Raw genomic sequence first — 7,341 nt, forward strand, 5'->3', positions numbered from 1 at the left:
TTGATTTCCAAAGTGATTGTACAAGTTTACATTCCCACAAGCAATGGAGGAGGGTTCCCCTTTCTCCACAACCTCTCCAGCCTGTGGTGTCACTTGAGTTTTTGATCTTAGCCATTCTGATGGGTGTAAGATGAAATCTCAAGGTTGTTTTGATTTGCATCTCTCTGATGGCTAAGGACATTGAGCATCTCTTTAAGTGTTTCTCTACCAGCCTTGGAGAGATCAGGGATACAAGGCACATACCTAAACATAGTAAAGGCAAAATACAGCAAGCCTATATCCAGCATCAAACTGAATGGAGAGAAACTTAAATCAATCCCATTGAAATCAGGGACAAGGAAAGGCTGCCCACTCTCTCCATACCTCTTCAAAGTAGTACTTGAATTTCTAGCTAAAGCAATAATACAACTAAAGGAGATCAAGGGAATACAAATCAGAAAGAAAAAGGTCAAAGTTTCACTATCTGCAGATGATATGATAGTATACATGAGCGACCCCAAAAATTCAACCAGAGAACTCCTTCAGCTGATAAACACCTCCAGCAAAGTGGCTGGATACAAAATCAATTCAAAAAAATCAGAAGCTCTCTTGTATACCAAAGACAAAAGGGCCAAGAAAGAAATCAGGGCAACAACACCCTTCACAATAGCCATTAATAACATAAAGTACCTTGATGTGACTTTAACCAAGCAAGTGAAAGACCTGGTTGAAAAAAAACTTCAAGTCTCTGAAGAAAGAAATTGAAGAAGATGTCAGAAGATGGAAAGATCTCCCGTGCTCATGGATTGGTAGGATTAACATAGTGAAAATGGCCATCCTGCCAAAAGCCATCTACAGATTCAATGCAATTCCCATCAAAATACCAACACAATTCTTTATATTTCTATAACAAAATGCCATTCTGGCTCACAGTTTAGAAATTTCAGGCAGTACTTGATTAGACCCATGGCTTTTAGGGCTGATGAGCTTCCAAATGGCAGTGCTGTAAAATCCTTAATGGAAAAAGCTGCTTACTTCAGGGTCTGAGAGTAAAACAGGTCCCACACTCCCCTTTGAGGGTATCCTGGAAATTACCTAAGAATTGCTCTGCAGGTCATCTCCCGTAGTGCTACCTTGGGGCCTAAAAATTTCACACACAAGCTTTTAGGGAACATTCACAATCTAAAGCATAACAGACACTAATTTGAAAATCTTTAAACTCAACAGATGAGGATATATATACTCAAAAAGAAAAAAAAAAGTCAGAAAATCAAAACCAACACCAAAGAAACCCTTTAAAACAAGAAAGAAGTAACCTTTTGTGTTGAGTGAGAAATGCCCCTTACCCCAGTCTTGGCCATTTGAATCCTTGCTTCCCAGTTGGTGGCACTGTTCCTGGTGGTTTAGGAAGTGTGGGCTTGCAGGAGCAGTTATGTCACCTGGGGTGCATTTGAAAGTTAAAAAGCCTTCAGCTATTCCAGTTCACTTTGTGGGCCTCACACTTGCCTTTCAAGAGCTGTCAGCTCCCTGCTCTAGCCAGCAAACCTGCCTGCTGCCTCCACCCTGCCTTTGTGAACTCTGACCCTCTGGAACTGTAAGTCAAGAGATACTCTTGCCTGTATCGTCTTGGTCATGGTGTCCTGTCACAGGAACTGTAGCTTGTACTGTCCTGTAGACTTGTCATGTCCAGTAGCTCTTAGATTCATATCTAGTGTCTTTGAATCTGTGGCAGCCTGAAGGTGATGATGAGCGTGTCTGTGCAGAAAAGCTTCACCACCATTTCCATTAGCTCCAAAGAAATGGCACTGTGGCTGCTGAAAGCTCGAATGAGCTGAAATCAAATACTAATTGGGAAATTACTTTGGGAAATTTGGGAAAAAGACAAAATGTTTGTGCATCTGATTTCTCTGAAAGGCATGGTTATGTTAGCAGTGGGTCATGTTGGGCAAGACAGTAATAATCTAGGCTTCTTTTGATTCTGGGGACAATAAACCAATTGCATGTGAACCGAGAAGAGGGTGAATCATCTTTACGTTGGAGCTGAGTGATTTTCTATTTCTACATGATAATCTTATATGTGACTCATCTTTTCATTCTAATTACTGCATTTTGCAATAATTCTCAGCCTATAGTTGTAGACACATTTTGTTATTATGTTAGCATAAAACAGCATAAATGGGATAAGGAAGAGAACTATACAGAAACAGTTTTTATATACTGTTAAAACTTAAGTGGTATTAATCCCAACAAGATTGGCATAAATTTAAGATGCTAAATATAGCTTTCAGGGTGACCATTAAGAGAACAAAACATAATTTTACAAGAAATGACTAGAATTACACACTAGCTAACAAAAATATTACAGAATGTTAAAGAGAAAAAAGAGTGATATAAAATAGCAAAGTGACAGTATAGATCCTACTTTATCAGAAACCAAGTGGATTAAACCCTCCCAATTAATGGTTGAATGACTGAAGTTTTAAGAGGAGTAATTCAACAGTGTGCCATCATGACAAGGCATATGTGTTTGTAATGACTGATACAAACGGACTAAAAGTAAAATGGAAGCAGAACTATGCAAATAGTAACCAGAAGAGCTCTAAGGGTTACGTTCATATATAAAGTAAGACTTCAAGACAAAGGCTGTTTCTAGAGATATATTATCTTGCTGGTGATAATGGGTCAATTCATCAAGACGACATTAATTATAAGTATATATTTGAGAGCCACACATACTGTCAGAACTGAAAGGAAAGACAATTTGATAGTAATAGAGGGCCAAAGAAATAGCTCAGCAGGTAAAGATGCTTGCCTGAGAAGTCTCACAACTGAGCTAAATCACCAGAGCTCACATAGATGGGAGAGAAGAGACCAAACCAAGTTGCCCTCTGACTTCAGCATGCATTCACCCACTCCACTGCATAAACACATACCATAATAACACTTAGTTTTAAAGAACAATAAGTTGGAAATGATAACACTCAACTGTCAATACTAGTTACAGCGGCTATCCAGAAAATCGGAAAAAAAAATAGGAGTTTAACTAATAACACAGAAACATAAAAATATAGACGTCATGGTAAAAACAGGTAAGGAGAATATTCTTGACACTATAATGGTGGTTTGTAAGTAACACATGTGTAGTATTATGGCTAAGAGGTAAGATAGCTATCCCAATTTGTCAGTGGATACACCATACCAAAAGATGTAAATTGTTACACCACAAACAGATGGGGTGGGGAGGTAGAAGTGCTTTTCTGATCAAAGTTAAGCTGTTGACAGTTTAAGATACCACAGCAAAGCTCACACTTTTATTTCCAGATGGTTGACAACAAAGGTATCAAGAACGCACCATGGGTAAGGGTACCCTCTTTAGTGAGTTGTACTGAGAAAGTGGGTGTCCATTCATCTGAAGAAGATAAAGGGTATCAGAGCTTTATCTGATGCCCACACCAAGAGACGTTTATAGGTATAGAGCAATAGGTGTGCAAAGCACTCACTGATACATCATAGATTTATTTCAAGCAGTTCTCTGGTGTACACACAGGTTTTCCCTTTATTGAAGATGAAAGCAAATCTGTACCTTTATGAGATGGGACTTTTTTGCTTTTCATCTTGAATTATATCTTGGCTGGATATTTGATACTGTGGGTTAAAGAGCATCTTCAGAGTTTTTCAGAGTTGACTGATATTTTGATTTTATAACCATCAGTGGTGGGAAATCTACATAAAAATGCAGTACAAAATAATAGAAGGTTTAAGGCCATTTCATAAGTGGTTGGAGGTTCCATCCCAATTCAAAGCCAAATTTCATTTTTGGTAGATATTTTTTGACATGGTTGACATGAACACCCTTTGTAGACCAGGCTGGCTTCAAATTCACAGAGTCTACATGCCTCTGTCCTGCAAGTGCTAGAATTAAAGGTGTGTGATACCATGCCCGGTGTTCATTTAGCATTTTTTTGGAGGGGGTGTTATAATGAGAAGATGAGCTATTATTTATTAAGAATGTAGAATACAACAAAATCTGTCCTTAGGACATAACCAAATCTTTGGATTTAATCATTGTCATAACACTAGTAACTACTATTCTTCTTTTTTTCATTTAGCATTTTTTAAAATGAAAAATGAAAGTTAAGTCAGCATTTTCAATAACAAGATTTTTTTAATTAAACCTTTTGGCACAATACAACCCAAAGATATACTAATTCCAAACTTGCATGCTGGAGAATGATGACAAGGAAATGTTAGATGCACTGTTTTCTGTAAACTGTTGTTTCTAAAGAGGAAACCCTGTTACAGTAAGAAGCACAGAGGTCTCCAGTTTGAGCTGTGGTGCTCGAGGCAGCGCCTGTCAACTTTGTGTGATGTGATGGTCCCTGCAGAGCAAAGTTGGATTCAGATCCAAGTCTGGTGGAGTTTGATGAAACCCAGCCAAGCTTTGCCAGGAACACAGACTCATTACGTGCTTGATTTAGATTTGGTTGTTGCGTATTCTGAACCCTTTCACTGTTGTGGCTCCCATATTCAGTTAAATAAACCCACAAGGGATTGACACCCATAGTGTAAGAAGTGGGACTGTACACGCATGTTTTAGGGATTTAAATGAATCTCCTGGACACTAGTAAATGAAAGATGGGGTTAGAGGTCTATGCCAACTTTTTTTCTTTTTCAAATATAACCCTGAAATCACAGAGGACGAAAGTGAAAACAGGCCAGTGGGATTATATAAATAAAGTGCGTGTCAGCAAAGGAAGAAGGAGAAAGACAGGCTACAGAATGGAAATGCCATGGAAATGTAACAACCAGGATGATGATATGAGGAGGTATGGCCTTCCAGAAGTAATTGTTGAGAGTGTTGTACAGTTCTGCTGTTGTGATCAAGAGAGTGCTAGTCTGAACAGTCTCAAGGGAACCTGGTGGCTTTTATGTCATATGAGAACATAGCAACAAGGTGCCCTCTTTGAAACAGAAAGTGGCCCTTTACCATAGAATCTGTTGGTGCCCCCCAAATTATGAACAATGTATTTGAATTATTTATAAACTGCCCAACCTAAAGTATTTTTACGCGAGGGGATTAAGACAGGAAATAACTTGCAAGCCGTGCAGCTGATAGTGGGCTAGTATTCATGATGTGAAAGGAAGTCAGTTCATAGCAGGAATTCATCAAGACTGGTTGCATTGTCTTCCTCTGTGGCCTGGCAAGGCTGCACCCCCCCTCCCCCAGGAGAGGTGATCAGAGTTCATGCCTGAGAAAGTCCCTACTCCCCTTTCTAGGGAAACCACTTGGACCCTGAGTTGCCATGGGCTACATCTGAGCTGGGGTTTTAGGTCCTCTCCATGTATGGTCCTTGGCATGGACCCCAGGGCTCAGTTTTTTCGGCTCTGTTGGTCTCCTTTTGGAGCTCCTGTCCCTTCCGGGTCTTTCTATCTCCCCCTTCTTTCATAATTTTTTCATGCATTCTATGGGTCTCAGCCTCTGCTTTGATACCTCGATCAGTGGAGTCTTTCAAAGGCCATCTGTGGTAGGCTCCTGTCCTGTTCTCTGTCTTCTCCTGCTTCTGATATCTATTGTGTTTGTCCTTCTGAATGAGGATTGAGCATCTTCCCTAGGGTCTTCCTTGTTGTTTAGCTTCTTTAGGAGTATAGATTTTAATATATTTATCCTATATTGTATGTCTAATAACCACTTATGAGTGTGTATATACCATGTGTGTCTTTCTGTTTCTGGGTTACCTCACTCAAGATGATATTTTCTAGATCCCACCATTTGCCTACAAATTTCATGATTTAATTCTTTTTAATAGCTGAATAGTATTCTATTATGTAAATGTACCACAATTTCTGTATCCATTCCTCAGTTGAGGGACATCTAGGTTGTTTTCAAATTCTGGCTATTACAAATAAAGCTGCTCCAAACATGGTTGAGCAAATGGCCTTGTTGTATACTTGTGCATATTTTGTATACATACCTGGGAGCAGTGTAGCTAGATCTTGAAAAAGCTTATTCCTAATTGTCTGAGAAAGGGCCAGATTGATTTCCAAAGTGGTTGTACAAGTTTACATTCCCACCAGTAATGGAGGAGGGTTCCCCTTTCTCCACATCCTCTTCAGCATGTGTTATCACTTGAGTTTTTGGTCTTAGCCCCTCTGATGAGTGTAAGGTGAAATCTCAGTGTTGTTTTGATTAGTCCCTAATGACTAAGGACGTTGAGCATTTTTTAAGTGTTTCTCTGCCATTTGATATTCCTCTATTGAGAATTCTCTGTTTAGCTCTGTACCCCATTTTTTAGTTGGATTACTTGATTTGTTGGTGTTTAACATCTTGAGTTCTTTATATATTCCAGATATTAGTCCTCTGTCAGATATAGTGTTGGTGAAGATCCTTTCCCAGTCTTTAGGCTTTTATTTTGTTCTGACGACAGTGTCCTTTGCTTTACAAAAGCCTTTCAGTTTCTTGAGGTCCCATTTATTGATTGTTGATCTTAGAGCCTGTGCTGTTGGTGTCCTGTTCAGGAAGTTGTCTCCTGTGCCACTGAATTCAAGGCTCGAAACACTTTTTCTTCTAACAGGAAATCAAATAATCCACTTCAATTGGGCAAATAACCCAAACAGATTTTTCTCAAAGATACGTAAGTGGCCAATAGATAAATGTCAAAGTGTTTAACGTTGCGAAGTGCCATTATCAATACAAGCTAAAACCACAATATTTCTTGCTTGCTCCAGCAGCACATATACTAAAATTGTGATGATGCAGAGATTAGCACGGCCTCTGTGTGAAGATGGCTTGCAAATCTGTGAAATGTTTCATACTTTAATGGCTTTTCCCATTAAGTAATAAAGTGACATTAAAAAAAAAAAAAACCCTTACCTTTCACTTCACAAACATATTAGAATGGCTCTTTTCAGAAAGAGAAAGAAGTGTTGGCAAACATTTGAAAAAGAGTGCTTGTATACTATTGGGGGGTGTAATTAAGGACAACCATTATGGAAAATAGTATGGAGGTCCCCCAAAAAAGAGCAAACAGAACTAATGTAGAAGACATGAAGTAGGTATGTCTGAGTGTTATCTCCACCCCCACATTTACTGCAACATAACCTATAGTAGCCACATGATGGAGTCAACCTAACTGCGTAGCAGGTAGGTAGACAAAGAAAGTGTGTTATAGACACGCCACTGAATACTGCTCAGCCTTTAAAAAAGAAAAAGTCCTTCGTTCCGAACAACAAGAGGGAAGCTGAGTAAGTCTAAGTGAAATAGGAAGGCAAAAGGGCAAACTTTTTTTTTACTTATATATGTGCATTAGTTACTTTTTTCACTGTGGCCAGAAAAAGCACAAGGAAGGCAACTTTAATGAAGAG

The 7,341-nt window shown here is 39.0% G+C and overlaps 1 pseudogene; it reads left to right on the forward strand.

The window, feature by feature from the left end:
• The first annotated feature begins 6,696 nt into the window (after positions 1 to 6,696).
• Positions 6,697 to 6,796, forward strand: LOC132651296 (U6 spliceosomal RNA; annotated as a pseudogene).
• The last annotated feature ends 545 nt before the right edge of the window (positions 6,797 to 7,341 follow it).

This window comes from Meriones unguiculatus, chromosome 1, assembly GCF_030254825.1.
Source record: "Meriones unguiculatus strain TT.TT164.6M chromosome 1, Bangor_MerUng_6.1, whole genome shotgun sequence".
Lineage (NCBI taxonomy): Eukaryota > Metazoa > Chordata > Mammalia > Rodentia > Muridae > Meriones > Meriones unguiculatus.